This window comes from Ceratotherium simum, chromosome 10 (assembly GCF_057802395.1).
Source record: "Ceratotherium simum simum isolate JZ-2026a chromosome 10, ASM5780239v1, whole genome shotgun sequence".
NCBI lineage: Eukaryota > Metazoa > Chordata > Mammalia > Perissodactyla > Rhinocerotidae > Ceratotherium > Ceratotherium simum.
This window is the reverse complement of record NC_141909.1, coordinates 14230889-14251501: the sequence shown is the minus strand read 5'-3', so window position 1 is coordinate 14251501 and position 20613 is coordinate 14230889. Positions and strand designations below refer to the sequence as shown.

The 20613-nt window shown below is 36.2% G+C and overlaps 1 protein-coding gene across 2 annotated transcripts in view; it reads left to right on the top strand.

The window, feature by feature from the left end:
• RAP2A (RAP2A, member of RAS oncogene family) overlaps positions 1 to 20613 on the top strand; it is a 41784-nt gene that overhangs the window by 1815 nt on the left and 19356 nt on the right. Inside the window, exon 2 of one of the 2 annotated variants that reach the window (XR_015553387.1) lies at positions 1532 to 4838. The exons of the other annotated variant lie outside the window; for it this stretch is intronic. The gene's annotated coding sequence lies outside the window, so the exon portion shown is untranslated. The remainder of the gene's footprint in view (positions 1 to 1531; positions 4839 to 20613) is intronic. 2 annotated transcript variants of the gene reach the window in all.

Here is a 20613-nt window from a genome sequence, read left to right as displayed (position 1 = left end):
GAGGCTCTCTCTCCATGACCCCCCCTTAACTCACTGAATATGCACTTTAATAGCTAAACTAAAATTTTGTGTGTTATTTCTTTCATTAAATTTCAAAGTAGAATAAAGTGAATTTTTTCCTGGCCTCTGCTGCTGCTCTAAGATCTGTGAATCTGATAGCTTTTACTTCTCCAACCTTGTTTTCATAATTGCTTATAGTTAACAAATGAACGATTTTGGTGTTAAACTTAATATGTATATGACATTTTGGGGCTACATTTTAGTGACTCATATCCTTATTTATTACTCCCCCCACCCCAGCTACTCAGAAAAATCCAAAACAAAACTGCAGAACAGAGTAGTCTAATATATTTCACATGTCAGTCTTAGGCCATATACATATATCAAATAGTTGAAGTAAATGCCTCACCCTTTGCATTTAAATATATACATATAATACATACGTTGATAAAGTCACATACCCAGGGCAAACTTCTTGAGACAAGCCTAGGGAACGGAATGGCAAAATATCATTGGTTAGTATAGTGCACATGATTTTGTAGTTTCTTATGATTTAGTGCAGATTACTAATAATGGGTTAGTCTAACTTGGTACAATTTATTTGTAAACTGGAACAATTTGCTTGTTTGCACTGTGACCCAGGAAGAAAAAAAGAGTAAAACTCTACTTGCCCAGATGTCATTTTACTTACCAGTCTCAGTTTTGATGTAAAAAGATCATTTATCAGCTGAAATAGAGTCCATAAGCTCTTTTCTCTGGATTCATCCATTGTATCCATAAGACCCACTGGGGCCCTTGTGTGTCCTGATATTTTATACCTCACCCTAACCTCATCATCTGGCCTCCTAGCCTATAGCATATGATAAGCAACTTACCTTGAGAGAAAGAAAGGGTCTGTATATTATGTATACTATAATATATAATATATTATGCGAAAGCAAGTGTTCAGTGTAGTTCTTTAACTCTTCCCACTTAAAGAGAATAAGACAGGATTTTCTAATAAGTGAATTTTCTACTCTTTTTGGGTTTAATTTTTAAATTAACCAGTTGCTATAGGAGGTATTTAGTAATTGTTCCCTCCCCTCTGCCTGCTAGCTGCCTTACGTATTAATACAACAGTTGTTTGGGGATATTTAATATCACCATAAAGCAGATGACATAAATGAAGTGCAGAGAGGTTTGGTATTTTGCCCAAGACCAGTCATTGAGGGAGAGGTGATTTAAACCAAGATCTGCCTGAATCCATGTACCATCTTCTTTTCTTCCATACCAGGCTGCCTTTCAACTTGGTGTTTACTGGCAAATTCAATATCTGGCCTTTGGTCTAGGGCAGCACTGATCAATGGAAATATAATGTGAGCTACATATGTAATTTTAAGATTTCTAGTAGTTGATTTTAAAAATATATAAAGCAGGTGAAATTAATTTTAATAGTGCATTTTATTTAACCTGTTATATCCAAAATATTGTCATTTCAACATGTAATCAGTATTCAAAAATTGATATATTTTACTTTCTTTTTCATACCAAGTCTTCAAAATCTGGTGTATAATGTACACTTAACAGCACATCTCAATTCAGACGAGCCATACTTCAAGTGCTCAGTAGTCACATGTGGCTACAGGCTACCACTGGACAGCTCAGGTATAAGGTGTGTATGTTTTGGAGAAATGCTGGCTTCTCTAAGCCTCAGTTTCCTTATCTGTAAAATAGAGTAGAGCATGCACCTCTCAGTCTTTGTTAGGATTAGATGAGAAAATATGTTTTAAGGTGTCCAACACAATACCTCAAACAGAAATTGCTGCAGAGTTGCAGCTGTTCTTTTATTAATAACTGTTACGCTGCCTTCTTTAAATTTTATCCTTGACATAAATGTAATTTTGGAGGAAAGTAATGTGTGATTGTATATTGAAATTCCTTACCTAGTGTAGACAAGATGAGACTAAAAAGCAATGCAGAGTAGAACAATCCTTAGAAAAATTTTGTTGGTGTTCTCTTAAAATATTTTCCCTTATTAAGGATCGTGTGGGAAGGAGCAGGAGGATGAATATTTAACTTCAAGTATAGCACTAATGCATGGCCACACAATGAAATGGAGCTTTGCATTGGATTGTTCTTGTATGGAACGTTTTGCTTTCAAAAAATATAAAACAGGCCCATACTTCCTCAAGTGTTTACAGGTGCACAGACATCCATATACATACACAACCTCCTGTCAAAGCCAAGTGGACCCACTGAAAATGGCTGTATTTATAAATTCCTATGCTTTCTTTTTTTAACTTGACTTTGGATGAGATCACACATAAAAGAAAGAGTGATAGGGATACAGAAAATGTTTCCATTGAAATGAAACCAGAGTTCTTTCTGATTTCATAATTGCTTTTCTCATTCCTCCCAGGGTAAGCCATGGTCCTGGCTGGAGTATCTTGAACATGTTATCCAAGGCCTGTTGTTCTTAGGATGAAGCCCAGAAATCTTCCACATGACCTTCCCAGGCCCAGCATACTCTTGTCCCTCCCTGCCTTTACAGCCTCACCCTTACAACCCTCCTCATCCATTAGATTCCAGTACCCAGACCTTCTTTTATTTCCTTAAAAGTGTCAATCTATAGGTTCTCTACCTGTGGAAATCATCTACCTTTTGCAGAGTTTATTCCTGCTCCCTCTTTCTCCACGGCTTAAAAGGTTTCCCCCTCAGGAAAGTCTTTGCAGACTGAATTAACTCCTTCCTGTCTTCCCACCCTGGATTACCTTCATGCCTCAGCCCTCCAGTGAGTACTTCAGACAGCACTAGCCCCCTGTACTTCCCTCTTCCTGTAGCACTCATCAAAGTTTCATTGTTTGTAAGATAATTTACATACAATCGGTCTTTCTCATGAAATTCTAATCCCAGGTGGCTAGCACAGCTCCTGGCACATAGCAATCAAGAAAAACATTGGAAAAAAGGTAGTGTTCAGAAAGAAAAGTATTTTTATTTTCCTTTGGCTTTAGTTTCCCCAAACATTTTAATTTTATAGATGGAAAAGATGATTCTTTAAAGCTCATTTTGCAGATGGAGTAGATGATCTTCCTTCATCTCTAACATTCTCTGAGAGTACTTCTATCTAATTGGGGTGACGGGGAAGAGGCAAATTTTAATATAAACCTTAAAAAATCAGGAGCACGATGTTTTCCAGATGGAGGAAATAGCACGGGAAATGTATAGAATATATTTGTTAGCTGTTGAATAGACCAGATTGGCTAAACTAGAAATTTATATAGGAGTATGAGAGGAGATAAGGCCAAAAAATGTAAACCTAAATTACAGAAGGTTAAAGACTTTGGACTTGATCTTATTGTCAAGGACCATGATCAGAATTGTTATGGAAGTAGTAATTATGATGGTAATGTGATAGATGGCTTAGTGGCAATAGGCCAGAGCCAGGAGGAATAGTTGTGAAACATTGTGATAATCTAGTTTCTATATGAAGTATAAAGATTCTGAATTAGCCTGGTGTCTATAGGAACAGAAAGGAAATATGGTTCAAAATAATGTTGTAAAGAATGAATTAATCAAACTTAGGGGGAGAAGGAGAGGGAAAGGTCAAAAGTAACCTTGACATTTTGAACATGAGTGAATAGGATTATGGAGGAATAGCTGGGAGAGATTATTTCAGTTTGGAGATAGTGATCATCCAGATAGATACACCTAATAAGTAATTAGAATATTTGAGTAAAGCCTGAAAGGTCAGTTTATGTATGAATATAAAGACTCCTTCAGGATCATCTGCATAATTCAGATTTGGAGAGGAGAGGAAACCTGCTGGGTGGAGTATAGAGAGAGAGAGATGAATGGATACAGCCAGGAATAGAAATTAGAAGTGAATACGGCCAAGGATAGAACTTGAGAGTTGCAATATCTAGAGGAGACTTCATACATTGCAGTAGACTATAAGGTTGGAAAAAAGAACAGGAAACGTGGTTGATATACACTACCCAAAATGAATGTTACTATTTTTTTATTATTAATATTTCTATATCATTTAAGTGATCACTTACAAATGACCCAAATGATTGTTGACACTTCTCCTCACAATAAGTAAGCCATAAAAACTTTCTCTAAAATGGAGGCAGATTGTCAATTGCTACACGTGGATCCTGACCCATAACAGATTAGTGCTGTGAGCTGAAACTAGAGAACACATCAGGTGATGTTTGTCCCAAATACGTGAAACTTCTGGAGTCCGCCACCATTCCCTCCTCCACAAACACCTCCTTCCCCAGTTTGATACCTCCAGTAACCAAAATTGTAATTGAAAGCTAGGCTACAAGATACAGGGCCTAATAGCCATAAGGCACTTCATATAGCCCAAAGGTTTTCCTGCAAGGGAAACTTGTTTTTGCTGCTTTGTAAAATTAGAACATTAAGGGATAGTAGTTTTCTTTTTGCCATCCCAGGATTGGAATTTTTAAAGTTCATTTTGCAGGTGGAGTAGATGATCTCTCTTCAGCTCTAATGTTCTGTGAGTACTTCTGTCTAGGTGGGGCGATAAGGGAAGAGGCAAAGTTTAATATGAACCTTAAGGAATCAGCAGCCTGTGATCTGCAAGTCTTGTCTAGTTAAGATTGGTGATAATTCAATCAATAAAATGTATAATCCAAGCAATCATTATAGTGATTTTTTTTTAAGAAACGGGTGAGGGGGCAAAAGTAATTTAAATAGCCAGCCAACCATTCTTCTGCACACAGACAAAAGATGTCAACTGTTGCTGCATATTGCTAAATCCTCTGACAAGAATGAATGGATGATTTGAAAGGTGACATGACTGACCATTGAATGAGAACTATTCAGGCCACCAGGCAAGTGGATGATGTTGGCTTTCCAGCTGTCCTTTAGGAAAAAGTCACATAATTAATTAATAGATAAACATTAAGGAGGAGGTAGAGGAACTGATAAAATGTCTCTAGATGACACAATCAACAGGAAGTGCCAACCAAGTTGGAATCTTTATTTGTTCAGGTTTTCCAGTAGCAATATACTTGAGTGATTTAATTTCTGTATGCCGTCTTCTAGGACATTATATATGGCACACTAAAATGTATAGATTATCATTTACACTTATTTCTAAACAATGATCTATACATTAAAGCATGTATACCATACTTAAGGGATTTTTTTTTCAAGCATGATTTTTATTTTATAGTTTTTTTCTTAGCCGTTGTCTTGAGAACCTAAGCCCCTGGGGAAGCATGTGTGATTCCATTCTAGGGTTTCCTTTGCTTCTGTTTCGACTATTCCCTGTTACTGTTTCTCCCCATCGGTTTTACCTACCGTTTTATTATATACTTACATTTTCTTGGCCTATGGTATAAAAAGAGTTGTAAGTATTCTTAATTTTTTTGGAAAAATATTTGAGTTTGAATATTAGTAGACTTTCAAACAAGATAAAACTCATGGAGACAGAATAGTTACAAAAGTAAAATTGTAGAGAACAGTATTTCTGTAGGAAACGTATCATGGAATTTTAATAGTGTGCAGAAATATGCCATGTATATATTTGCCTTTTTGTTTATTTGTTTCTTTGACAGTTGTGGTTCATTATATTAAAAATTATTCTCAGCCTGACAGAGAAAAAGTTGTTTGTAAAACATAACTTTATGCTTTACCAGATCAAACTGAGCCTTTTAGTAAAATGATTTCAATGATGGTAATGCTATGATTTTAGACATCTGCATTTCAGTAAAGTATATAAGTAAAATATAAATATATTGGTAAAGTGTAAGGTTGTCAAAATATCTAAAAATAGCATATTTCTAGTTGCTAAGATTTTAACATGGTATATACTGAACATACTATTTAAATAGATTTAACTTTATACTTCTAAAAGATTGAAACCTCGTTGGAAATACCAGACTTAATAGTCCAACTATTTTGCCTTTTATTCTTGTAGGAAAACTAATAAAAAGCAAACACCTATATTAGCCTGATTTTTAATAAATTTCAGTTTAAATTAAGGATCGCTGCTATGAAATAAGATTTTTTTTAAGCCTGTGAGTCAGAATAAGGTGATTGGGTATCTGAATCCAATATCAGTGGGATGTTATATTGAAGTCATGGTTTGGAAAGTCCAGTAACAAAGCGACATTGGAAGTCTTGGGAAGTTTGACGCATTTAGTTACTTAATGTGGGAAACGTACTTGTCACACATCACTGAAAACTCTATGTGAATAAGCTATTTAAGATAGATTACAGCATGTAAATTAAGTACACTTGTAAATGGCACATTCTTTTTTACACGAAATGCTAAAATTAGTCACTGACACAATTGTACAGGTTGCTGTTTTTTGTTTTTTGTTTAATATGCTTTCTTAATATGTTTTTGTTTTCTGTAATATGTTTTTTTAATACACTTAAGATTCAAAAACATACCAAAATTGATATTTTAGGAAGAAATACCTTGGTTTATACTTTTTGTGGGTTTTAAAAATTTATTTTTATTGAGATATAATTGACATATAACGTTGTATTAGTTTTAGGTTTTTTCACTTAGTGAAATTACCCAAGAGAAACATTGTAAACCTTCACTTAAAACATTCAGGAGTATTATTTCTCATAAAAAATAATGATTTCATATATGTATATATCGCAGAATGATTACCACAATAAGTTTAGTTAACACCCATCATCACACATAGTTACAATTTTTTTTTCTTATGGTGAGAACTTTTATGATTACTCTCTTAGGAACTTTCAAATATACAATATAGTATTGCTAACTATATTCACCAGGTGTACATTACATGTGTAGTACTTAGTTATCCTGTAACTGGAAGTTTGTGCTTCTGACCACCTTCACACAATTCCCCCCTCACCTTTGGCAACCACCAGTCTGTTCTCTGTAGTGTCTGAATTCAGGTTTGTTTTATTGTATTTCAGATTCCACATATAAATGAGATCATATGGTATTTGTCTTTGACTTATTTTACTCAGCATAATGCCCTCAAGGTCCATCCATGTTGTCACTTATGGTGGGCTTTTGTTCATTTTTATGGCTGAATAATATTCCATTATGTATGTGTGTATACACACACACACGGATCTTCCTCAACTTACGATGAGGTTACGTTACGTCCTGGTAAACCCATCATAAGTTGAAAATATCATAAGTCAAAAAAGCATTTAATACGCCTAATCTACCAAATATCCTGGCTTAGTTTAGCCTACCTTGAACGTGCTCAGAACACTTATTTTGCCTACAGTTGGGCAAAATCATCTGACACAAAGCCTGTTTTGTAATAAGGTGTTGAATATCTCAATTTATTGAATACTGTACTGAAAATGAAAAACAAGTGGTTGTGTGGGTACAGCATGGTTGTCAGTATATTGGTGGTTTACCCTCGTGATGGCGGGGCTGACTGGGAGTGACAGTGAGCTGCTGCTGCCCAGCATCACAAGAGAGGATCATACCGCGTACCGCTAACCTGAGAAAAGATCAAAATTCAAAATTTGAAGTACCATTTCTACTGAATGTGTATTGCTTTCACACCATCGTAAAGTTGAAAGATCCTAAGTCAAACCATTAAAAGTCAGGGACTGTCTGTATATCACATTTTCTTTATCCATTCAACCATCAGTGGATGCTTAGGTTGTTTCCATATCTTGGCTATTATAAATAATGCTGCAGTGAACATGGGGATGCAGATACCTTTTCGAGCTAGTGATTTTGTTTTCTTTGGATAAATACCCAGAAAGGGAATTGCTGGATCATATGGTAGTTCTATTTTTAATTTTTTGAGGAACCTCCATACTGATTTCTATGGTGACTGCACCAATGTACATTCCCACCAACGGTGCCCAACACTTCCCTTTTCCCCACGTCCCCACATCCTTGCCAACACTTGTTATTTCTTGTATTTAAAGATAATAATAGCCGTTCTAACAGGTGTGAGGTGATACCTCATTGTAGTTTTGATTTGCGTTTCCCTGATGATTAATGATGTTGAGCACCTTTTTATATACCTGGGGCCATTTGCATATCTTCTTTGGAGAAATGTCTATCAAATCCTCTGCCTGTTTTTTAATCTGATTGTTTGTTTTTCTGTTTAGTTATATGGGTTCTTCATATATTTTAGATATTAACTCTTTATCAGATATGTGATTTGCAGATATTTTCTCCCATTCTGTAGGTTGCCTTTTCATTTTGTTGATTTCCTTTTACAGAAGTTTTTGCTTTGACATAGTCCCATTAGTTTATTTATGCTCTTGTTGCTGTTGCTTTTGGGGTCAAATCCAAAAAATCATTGCCAAGACCATTGTCAAGGAGCTTACCCCCAAATTTTCTTCTAGGAGTTTTATGGTTTCAGGTCTTACATTTAAGTCTTTAATCCATCTTGAGCTAATTTTTGTGTGTGATATAAGATAGTGATCCAGTTTCATTCTTTTGCATGTGACTATCTGGTTTTGCCAGCATCATTTATTGAAAAGACTGTCCTTTCCCCTTTGTATATTCTTGGTTCCTTTGTCATAAATTAGTTTACCATATATGCATGGGTTTATTTCTGGGTTCCCTATTCTGTTCCATTGATGTGTGTGTCTGTTTTTATGTCAATACCATAGTGTTTTGATTACTGTGTCTTTGTAATATAGTTTGAAATCAGGAAATGTGATGCCTGCAGCTTTGTTGTTCTTTCTCAAGATTGCTTTGGCTAGTCAGGGTCTTTTGTGGTTCTGTACAAATTTTAGGATTATTTGTTCTGTTTCTGTGAAAAATGCCATTGGAGGGGCCAGCCCTGTGGCTTAGTGGTTAAAGCTCCATGTGCTCCACTTCAGTGGTTCCAATCCCGGGTGTGGACCTACACCACTTGTCAGCCATGCTGTGGCTGTGACCTACATACAAAATAGAGGAAGAGTGACACAGATATTAGCTCAGGACTGATCTTCCTCAAGCAAAAGAAAAAAAGAGGAAGATTGGCAGCAGATGTTAGCTCAGGGCTAATCTTCCTCAGCAAAAAAAATGCCATTGGAATTTTGATAGGGATTGTATTGAATCTGTAGGTTGCTTTGGGTAGAGTGGACTTTTTTTTTTTTTTTTGTGAGGAAGATCAGCCCTGAGCTAACATTCATGCTAATCCTCTTTGCTGAGGAAGACCAGCTCTGAGCTAACATCTATTGCCAATCCTCCTCCTTTTTTTTTCCCCAAAGCCCCAGTAGATAGCTGTATGTCATAGTTGCACATCCTTCTAGTTGCTGTATGTGGGACGCGGCCTCAGCATGGCCGGAGAAGCGGTGCGTCAGTGCGCACCCGGGATCCGAACCCGGGCCGCCAGTAGCGGAGTGCATGCACTTAACCGCTAAGCCGCGGGGCTGGCCCAGAGTGGACATTTTAACAGTATTAATTTTTCCAATCAATGGATGTAGAATATCTTTCCATTTATTTGTGTTGTCTTCAATTTCTTTCATCAGTGTCTTATAATTTGTGTTTTTTAGTTGTTATTATCTGTCAAAAACAAAATATTGAAAAAAAATAACACATCTCTCTGTCCACTTCTGTATATTTACTCAGCAGTGGCATTCACATTTTCTTAATCATGGCCCTCAGTAAGAAACATCTTCTACACTGTAACAGAACACACACAGGCATAAATACATATAGCTGAAACCAAAGTTTCATGAAACAGTAGTTACACTTGTTATGTTGCTTGTGTTATATTTTCTATTTTATTGTTTTCTATTCTATTTCATTTGTTTTTAAATGCTCCTCTTGACCCACTAAATTGATCTCATCACACACAATTGAAAACTGCTATCCTAAAACATTTTACTCTGAGAAAAATAAATGCAACTATTTCTTTAATATTTTGAACTTTTATTTTCTCTTCCTACTTTTCCAGTTTCCAGCAATGCTATGTAAATGCTACAAAAGTGAAATACTTCCCAGCATGAGTTAGTAAATGCTACCTCTGTTACAGAGAAAGATAACATTAGTCGCTGAACAAAAGGATACATAAAGTATATCTTTTGAGGAAGCATTTATTACTGTTTGTTGTGCATATTAGAAATATGAGGACGTACTTCTCATTTAGTTTTGTTCATTCTGATAAGGCAGAATAGCTCCTGCCTTGTGAAAACTTAGAACAGAGAAGGGGATGTGGAGGTAGGATTCAGACTAGGATGTGTGATTGCAGGAATTCTCCACTACTACAACAGGTTGCGGAGGAGGTTTTGGAAACTGATCTTTTTAAGAGGTTTGCTGCATCTGTCCAGGACGATATTGATTCAGCTCTCCCTTTAAGACAGTAAAAATGGATGAAGATGACCATATAATTATAAATATCTTAAAATCACTTAGTAAAATCACCCAAGAGAAACATTGCAAACCTTTACTTAAGTCATTTAGAAGTGTTATTTCTCATGCTTTCCTAGGAGCAACCCCTTAAAAATTAATAATTCAAATGTGGAAATCCTACATCATATTAATAATTCATTACATATTAGTATTTTCTTCTTTACTGGGTGTCTTTACAGCTCTCTAAATGAAATCTTAGAGTGATTTTTCTGTTTCTGGTTGGAGAATTTTGTTCTAAATACGTCCATCTTTAAGTTTCCAATGAACATAAGAAATACTGTATATATTATAAGTGTTCTAATTCAGTGTTTTATTGTGCATCTGATCTAATCTTCTCATATGTGAAGACAGTAAGTGTTAATCTGGTTAAAGCTGAGCTCCAGGACTCATTAGTTATGCCATTAGGAGCAAGTTAACATTATCTGCATCTCAATTTCCTCATCTATAATATGGGTATAACATAATAACTAATGAGGTAATGAATGTAAAGTGTTTTTTTACATGGTAACTGTAAAATGTCAATAACAAAATTTCATCAAAAATTACTGAAAAAGGAATGAAACCCAAGCGTTTTCTTACTTTGTAAGACAGCATACCGCATGATGTCTTAGGAGTTAGCCTGAGTGGCCTTGCCATATCTAGATAAATTATATAGCTAATCCAGTGTTGCAGTTCCACTTTTCCCACTGTTTTCTCCTCTGTGTCTGAAGTGCTGGTACATCATGTTATAGAACTCAGAGCTTAGACCCTGAGTGCTTGGTGTCTGCCTTCCCCTGGAGGCTCTGTTGGTTATAAATGGTCACAGTATGTTTTTGTGACTCACAAAGAATTGTGATAATTTTTAATACATACATTTTAAATATAAAAAATATTTTATAAAAAGTAATCAGGCATGTAATATTAAGTATTTGTTAAATAACATTTTTCTTTTACAAAATTTTGATGATGATGTGGGGCCGGCTCCGTAGCATAGCGGTTAAGTGCACGCGCTCCGCTGCTGGTGGCCCGGGTTCGGATCCTGGGCGTGCGCCGGTGCACCGCTTGTCAGGCCATGCTGTGGCGGCGTCCCATATAAAGTGGAGGAGGATGGGCACGGATGTTAGCCCAGGGCCAGTCTTCATCAGCAAAAAAAAAGAGGAGGATTGGCATGGATGTTAGCTCAGGGCTGATTTTCCGCGCGCGCGCGCGCACACACACACACACAAAAATGCTGATGATGATAACAGACCTTTTTGTAAATACCAAAAACTATGCATGAGGTAAAGATAATTTTAACACTCTTATGGAGGGCCGGCCCCGCGGCTTAGCAGTTAAGTGCGAGCGCTCCGCTGCTGGCAGCCTGGGTTCAGATCCCGGGCGCGCACCGACGCACCGCTTCTCCGGCCATGCTGAGGCCACGTTCCACATACAGCAACTAGAAGGCTGTGCAACTATGACATACAACTATCTACTGGGGTTTTGGGGGAAAAAAATAAATAAATAAAAATTTAGGAAAAAAACAATCTTATGGATATATGTGTGTGTGTATATAAACTATATATAACTATATATATAGTAATATATAATATATATTAATAGCAGTATATATAACATACATATATATAGTAATGTGTTGACAGAGCTTTTTAATAAATTGATTCCAGAAGAAGTTTTATCTGTCTTGGTATAAAAGTCATTACTGTCAACATCAAATAGTTTGGTTTAAGCCACTTCATTTACATAACATTGCCCTGGGTGTTATGCAAAATAAGTACAAGGTACTATCTTTGTCCTTCTCATATGCCAAAATGTACTATAAGTGAATATATATTTGACAGAATTGAGTTAATTATAAATAGAGACAGACAGAAATACATTTTTAAAACAATTTGATTTCTTAAGTTTCAAAATATTTTTCCACCAAAAACATTGCTTTTACTAGGCCACCTTTTCTAAGGAATTTTTATGCATTCTAAATTACTATAGAAGGTCAAAAATTTGTCTATAAGACCAATGCCAATAGTTATGTATTTATTTTGTTATGTTTAGTACATTTTGATCCTCTTTAGAAATGAAATCTTATTTTCTGTTTGTATTTGGTTATAAAATGTTTTGAGAAGAATTATTATTTTAGGAAGCATTAGAAAAGTAAACTGATTTATGGAAAATTGAGAGAAGATGGAATAAATTAGCTAGTACTCCGGGAAGATAGCTGGGAGACTAGCTAAAGGTAAAAGTTGCTTATCAGGGATAGTCAATATACTTTAAGAAACGAGGAATAGGCTTTATCTTCATATCATTTTTTTGTTTGTTTTTTGCATTTAGCAAAACTGAAATATCCAATTATAGTATATATAAAACTGTACTATTCAAAATATAATCCCCCCCTCACCCACATGACCCGCATACCTCAGACCGTTGTCTTGTTCTGCTTTAGGAACCAGCCCTCCGGACAGACTTTGGCCACGAGTAATGTTGGTATAGTGAAGGACTGGAGGCTCATTGTAAGACAAGTGGTTAAATACATGCATGAGTACATGCATGAAAGCTAACTAGAAAGTAAGACAATTTTTCAGGTTTATCTTTGAAGAGTGGGAGATGAGAAAAGAATTTCTCAATGGTTAATTCAGTTTATCCATAATATTTATGACAGAACGTTTTTTCAGTGGTCTGGCATTAAGGAGCAGTAGTGTTTGCATGAACTCTCTATCTGTTCTTGCTCTTGAATAGCCTTTAAGCAGTTTTGGCGTGCCACTGCCTTTAGTGAGGAAGCATACAGACAGTGTTCATCTCAGTAGGGGCATCAGCTGCACAGAGCGCTGTTGCGGAAGGACCCTCCAGCTGTGTGTGGGACCAGAAGAGAGAATGCGCTGGCCCGCTGGCAGCATTTACCTTGGGAGAAGTTGACTATCCCTGCCTAACAAGTCAGTGCCTTAACTATGGTAGGATGCCTTCCAGAGGTATATACATTTGAAGAGGCTACTCTTAATGACAGAAAATGTTTATTCCTGAGGCCACCGTGAGCATATCATGTGGTTTTGTTGAAAGAAATATTTGTACCTTTATGGAGGAAGGGATTATTTGGGGGAAGGAGATTTGTTGCATTGCTCTCCTCAGCACATCCTATGAAAAGAACGAGTCCTGAGCTTTTCTTTGTCAGCAGTACTGATTGGCTTCTAACAATCCCATATGTATTTTCCTTTGAATAAGTACCACAGCTTTGAGCTATTTCTTTTTCTCCAGGGGTGTCCGTGTCTCTATTTACGTGGGACAGTCCAGGTTAATGCCTGTGGCTCTGGCACATTTATTTATGGTGCTGCTTTCCATCTCAAAAGTGTCTCTGTTTGGGCAATAAATTATATGGTCTCTCTAGACTCTTACCTCAGATACCTGTTTTTAGAATCATAAGAATTTAAATCCCATTTATATATATATTTTTGTGAGATCTGGTCTATATAAACAGTCTCTTTCTATGACCTGGCCAACATCCTTTTGTACTGCATTTGTTAATTTAGGTGAAAAAATCCTCATCAACTGGAAATTTTGTTCAATTTTAAAAGATGACGTCTTTTTTACTAAGCATGCTGGATTAAAGATGGCTGCAGATTCTTTGACACAATTCCGATTGAAAAGTAGGATCTGTTTCCCCTCTCCTTGAATCTGGGCTGGGCTGTAGAGTATAGCAGAAGTGCTGCTAACCCAGTTATGGGCCTAATGTCTAAGAGCACTAAGCATGTTCCACCTGGTCTCTTGGAGCTCTGAGCAGCCTTGTAAGAAGTCCACCCTGCTAGAGAACACATGGAGAGAACACATGGAGAGACCCTGAGATACATGGAGAGGGGGAGGGAGCTGCCCTTCCAGCAGGGCCCACAGGCCTGTGATGAAGCCGTCTTCGACCCTCCACCCAGTCCAGCCCTCACTGAACACCACTGAGCAAGCCCAGTCAGTGCCACGTGGAGCAGAAGAATCACCTGCCCGAGCTCTGCCCAAGTTCCTGACCCACACCATCACCAAGTATAGGGAAAGGATGATGTTAAGACATTGAGTTTTGGGGTAGTTTTTTATGCAGCAATAGTAATCTGGACCAATAAAATATTTTTAGGTAAACATGTTGATATTTTAGAAATTATTTGGATAAAAGAGTACTGTTGGTCCTTTGGATTTCTTTGTGAAGATCCTTAAAAAATATTCATTGAAGGTAAGTGATAAGTGAATTAATGAATTTATCTTAACCCTTAAAAGGTGGCAAATTGATGCAGGCACCTACCGTCTGCCCTCACAATTTATCTGTCCTGTAGCATTGTACTGTTCCTGCCCACACATGACTAGCTGCACTTTCAAGATTACGTTTAATTTTATTAAGAATATAACATTAAATTTTAGTTTCAGCAGAAAATCTAAGTATATACGTATACCGTTTGCAACTGCTTGTAATAATGGTCTGTACTCCCCCTTCACTCTACCCACAGTGTATATTGTTCATAAAAGTAATTGGCCTGTACCGTCTAATTTTTGTTAACGGAAAAAACCTCTTCTGTATATCTAGTGGTAATCTGCTTTGGTTTTGATCTCCAGCACCTGGCACGTGGAAAGCACCCAGTAAATGTTTGTTGAATTTATAAATATAGGTCCCTTCAGGTCATTACATTCTGTGGTTGGCCATTTTCCTCCCAGGTCTCTGGGGACCCCTTTTACCGTGAATCAGTTTAAGCATTTCAGCATCTAATGCAAGGCATGATAAAGAATTAAAAAAAAAGCACTATAGATAGTGTGCATCCAAAAATGCTGTTTCAGCCTGGTGACCATGGATATGTTTGCATTGTTTCTGTGACATTTTCACTATGGGCTACATGTGAAAACTGTCATATTCGAAGATCATCACTCAATTCTGTTTTGTATGTCCGTAAGTGTCAAGAATTGATTCCCACACTGGAGATACAGCTACGTGTAAAACATTCATGGTCCTTGCCTTCCTGAGGTCCCAGATGTAACTTCAGAGGCAGCACAGCTGGCTTAAGGCAGGAACAGTGCTTTATCTCAGAACTCCTAATTCTATTCAAAATTTATATTTTTTCTATTTTCTATTTTATTACCCCACATTATCTTATTAGGGCTTCAGAGCTTTATCTAGTGGCTTAACAGTGTTTAGAGTGAGAAGATGAATAGAATAAAAAAGAAAGGTACTTCTGTTTGGAGAAGATGGTAAATTGTTAACCTCTGATATTAGAGAGAATAGTAACTGTTTTTCTCAAATCTTCCGCAAGCATTAATGGTCTTCAGACTAGAAAGAGAGATTTGGCCATCCTTGCCAGGGGAATGGAAGCCAGAGATAGGAGATAAGATACTATGTAACAATTTTTGTACATTTTTATAGATATGTCACCACAATTGGGATTCTAGAACTGACTTACTAACAGATGGTTTGAGAGAACTTAGAAAAGAATAATTAGCATTTCTGTAGTATTTCACAGTATCCATAATACTTTAATTGGTAACTCATGTAACCTGCTTAGCGCAGTGTCTGGCACCTGCTAAACCCTCTACAGAGGCTAGTTATTTTTTTTTTTTTTTAATGTGGTGTATGATTTATTTTTTTATATATCCTTTACCGTCCAATAACTTGACACCATTGAAATAAAAGTTGAATATATGAATACATTAGCAAGTGTTTGTTTAGTCAGATGCTAGTTATTATTAGTAAAGTCACCGCCGTCATCTTCCTTAACAATATCTAAGTATCATTAATGTTTGTGTTTCACAAGTAAGGAACCTGAGGCTCAGAAAGATCGCATAACATATCCAAGGGAGCAGAGCTGACACTTAGGTCTAGGTCCTCTAAATCCAAATCCAGTCCTCTCTGCCTTGCAGTGCACTCCATCATGATTTTAGCCAGTGACCACGTTGTGGTTGAGGCTGACTGTGAGCCTGGGGATAGGCTTGATCTAGTCATTGTGGAGCCATCATGTGTTTTTCTGAGGTAGTGGGTTTGGGGGATGGGGAGAGGACTGTAAAAGCAGTGTTTTAACATAATTATTGTTGAAGTGGCGTATAGGTTAGAATAGAAGGGTGAGAAATTGGAGATGGGACCAGTTAGGAGACTGTTGCATAGCTCAAGTGTGAGTTATTTTGGAAATGAAAGGGTTTTTGTAGCAGGAATGAAAATGAAGGGACAGATTTTCTCCCATCCAATAATTCTTGCTCTGCCCATCCTCTGTAATCACTACTATACCAGACCTGTTGTTACAGCCTCTCATCCCAGCCGTGATTACTCTGAGAGGCTACTGAAGACTTTTTACTTACCACCCATTCTTCTTTGCTCTCACAGTGAGTTCTTATAACTGTTTCTAACTTCTTTTACTTCAGTGTTGGCTTGAATCCTCTCAAAATATCTGTAGCTCATTATTCTCTCTTGGCCGCTGTTGGGCACCATAATCTCTGCCAATAATGATAGTTTCCAGCTCCTTTCTTCATTGTGCATTTGTTTTGTTTTGCCTTTTCCATCTGTCACCTGTTACTTCTGGTTCAAATGAAAAAACCTTTTTAATAGACATCACCAATCAATCTTATGCCGTTACATGTTATGTGTAATTGATGTGCTCTTCCCCTGAGCTGTTTACTGCTGGAGAGAAGAAATGCTAATTTTGCTGGTCTGATAACCTGGGCTTTCTAGAAAGCTGGATTGTAGAGATTTAGTGTGTTTGTTTTGGGTTTTTTTTTTTTTAATTTTATTCGGTGCTGTTTGTATTTAGTGATTTGGAAATAAGAAATATTTTAAGATCTTAGTACAACAATAGAAAAATCTTCCAGGACAAATACTTTTCTGTTCATAATTTAAAACTTCCTAAAAAACTTAGCTCTTCGTGGCTTTCATGCATTTTTAAATCTTCTTCATTCAGAGATAGCTTTTAAAAAGTATTTGTAATTGGGGCCGGCCCAGTGGTGCAGCAGTTAAGTTCGCGCACTCCACTTTGGCAGCCCAGGGTTCCAAGGTTCAGCAGTCCCGGGTGCAGATCTACTCACGGCTTATCAAGCTGTGCTGTGGCAGGCGTCCCACATGTAAAGTAGAGAAAGATGGACCCATGGGCCATGGATGTTAGCCCAGGGCCAGTCTTTCTCAGCAAAAAGAGGAGGATTGGCAACAGATGTTAGCTGAGGGCTAATCTTCCTCACCAAAAAAAAAAGTATTTCTAATTGAACTTTAACTGTGTACCAGATACATATGAATTTTCATTCATAAACACTTTTGCCAGGAATTCTGAATGAAGGGGTGCTGAAAAGATATATCGTATAATTTAATCCAGATATAAATGTAGATAACAGTTCAAATAATTTGCATATTCTTGAGCAATGGACTCAATTTAGTCTTTTCAAGTACAGTAGTTGGACCTGTTTTTTGATGCACAGGTTTCAGATTTCAACTCTCACTAAAGATAAAATGCATGTTTTATGTCTGAACACCTTTGTTCCTTTAATAAGTGAAAGTTGTGTGTTCTTCATATATGCATCCAAGCTTGAATTTCCTCTGCTATTTAAATTATGTAAGAGAAGCCTACCTTGTTGACAGATTTTAAAATGATATATCTTTGATTTGGTGACTGAATGTACATTAAAATACAGATTGAAATTTAGCCACATGTTAAAGTACCAAATATAGACCAACAACTGCTTTCCTCTGCCTTACTTTGGATGTCTTGGATATTGTGGTTTAAAAAAAAAAAAATAGAATCAACTGGTTTATTCAGATAATTTTTGCATTCGGTTTCTAAATGACAAGGTTTTAGGTTTCTAGTTGTGAACACTTCCTCACAAATACCACATTACCAGGGTGGACAATCTCCATTTCTAATAAATAAAAAGCCAGGTTAAATGTTATCATTATATTTTCTCTCTTTAACATGGATGTTGGAAGTACTGTGGCATCTTGATATGCCTGAAAAGAATTATGCTCAGATGGATGCAATTTATAGATCTGATAGTGAAGAAAATGTTCAGAATTATTATCATTTTTATTTCCAATAACATATACTTTAGTATTAGTATTCCTTATGCTTTCAGTCTTTAGCCAGTTTTGAATATAAATTAAACAGCATAGGACTTGGACAGAAATTTAAAATTGATTAGCAATATTCAGCTGAGTAGTAAACTGACCGATCGACTTAATCATGCACTTTATGTGACTTAAACACCATAACCAATGTGCACGTTCGCTCAGTTTCTCTTGAAGGTTATTTTACTATACCTATTTTAATGAAGAAATCGTTTAGATAATTATCTTATTGATTTTTTTGTTTGAATTTTTTTTTTGTTGAGGTATAACTTTTATGCAGTCAAGTGCACAAATCTTAGGTATATAGCTAGATGCATACAACATATAACCAAATCCCAGATGAAGATGTAGGACAGACGTTTCAAGCAACATAGCAAGATCCCTCATGTTCCGTCCCTGACACTTCCATGCTCGAAGACCAACACAGATCAGTTTTGCCCATTATTGAGCTTCTGGCTTCAACAACTTCTTTGTGAGATTCATCCGTGTTGCTTGTAGCAGCAGCTAATTCTTCATGGAGGTGCAGTAGTTCCCTTGTGTGAAGAGACCATTATTTCATTATCTATTCTGTTGGTGGGCATTTGGATAGTTTCTAGATGAAGCCATTATGAATAACGCTACTATGAACATTCTAGTACATATTTTTTGCTGCATATATGTACACGTTCTCTTGATGTATACCTAAGAGTAGAATTTTCAGGTCATAAGTGCCTATGTTCAGCATTAGTAGATACTGCCAAGTGATTTTCCAAAGTAGTTGTACCAATTTACTCTACCACCAGTGAGAGTTCCGGTTATTCCACATCCTGGGCCAACATTTGATACTGTGAGTCTTTTTAATTTAAGCTAATCTGTTAAGATTCCAGTGGTTTCTCATTGTGATTTTAGTTCTTGTTTCCCTGGTGTGTAATGAGGTTGAGCGCCTTTTCATATGCTTAATGACTATGTGAGTATCTTCATTTCAGAAATGTCTACTTAAGTGTGTCGTCCATTTAAAAAATCGTATTATCTTTTTCTTATGTTTTGTAGGAGTTCTTTGTACATTCTGGATAGAAGTCCGTTGTCAGATGCATGTATTGCGAATACCTTTTCCCAATCTTTGGCTTAGCTTTTCACTCACTCAGTAGTTTCTTTTAATGAGTATAAATTCTTTATTTTCGTGAAGTCCAATTTATTAATCTTTTTTGTTTGTTATTGTGTCCTATTTAATATATTTTTCTCAACCCCAAGGTGATGAAGATCCATCCTCCATATTTATTTTTAAAAGCTTTCGTATCTGACTTTCATTCTATGATCCATCTCTAATTAATTTATATGAGTGGTATGAGATGGAGGTCAAGGGTTCTTTTTTTTTTTTAAACATATGGATATCCAGTTGACCCAGCACCATTTATTTAAAAGACAATTTTCCAGTGAATTGTAGATGTATCTTTGTTCTAAATCAGGCAAATGTATATGTGTGGGTCTGTTTCTAGGCTCTATTCTGTTCCATTTTTCTATTTTTGTCTTCTATGTCTAAACCATGCTGTCTTAATTTTTGTAGCCTTAATAGTCTTGATATCGCATATCTAAATCCTCCACCTCTTGTCGTTTTTCAGGTTTGCTTTGGCTCTTCTAGGTGTTTTGCTTTTCCATAGAATCCTTTGTATTTCCAAAAATCATCTGTCAATTACCACAAAAAGAAAAAATCACGAAAAACCTGCTGTTATTTTGATTGGGATTGCATGGAATCCATAAGTCAATTTGTGGTGAATTGACATGTTAATAATATTGAATCTTCTAATCAATGAATGTGGTACATCCTTCCATTTATTTAGGTCTTTAATTTCTCTATGCACTGTTTTGTAATTTTCATTGTAAAGGTCTTTAACATCTTTGATTAGATTTATTTCTAGTATTTGGTATTATTTGGTGCTACTATGAATGGTTTGTTTTAAATGGATTTTCTGTTTTCTAATTCTAACACAGTTGATTTCTGTATATAGATTATCCACAACCACCTTGCTTTTTAAAACAGTTCGTAAATTATGTTTATTTTTTTTTTGCTTGTGTTGCTTTTTTTTTTTTTTGCTTTTTTGCACTGGCTGGGAACTTAATTGTACTTAAAGATTCTTTTTTGTTTTAACTCAAAGATTCTTTTTAGTGTTTCTATTGTAAAGCATAAAATACACAAATAATTACCTTACCTTTTCTTAATTAAACTTTTTTACTTTTAGATCATCGTAGATTCACATGCAGTTGTAATAATCAAGTCCATATACCC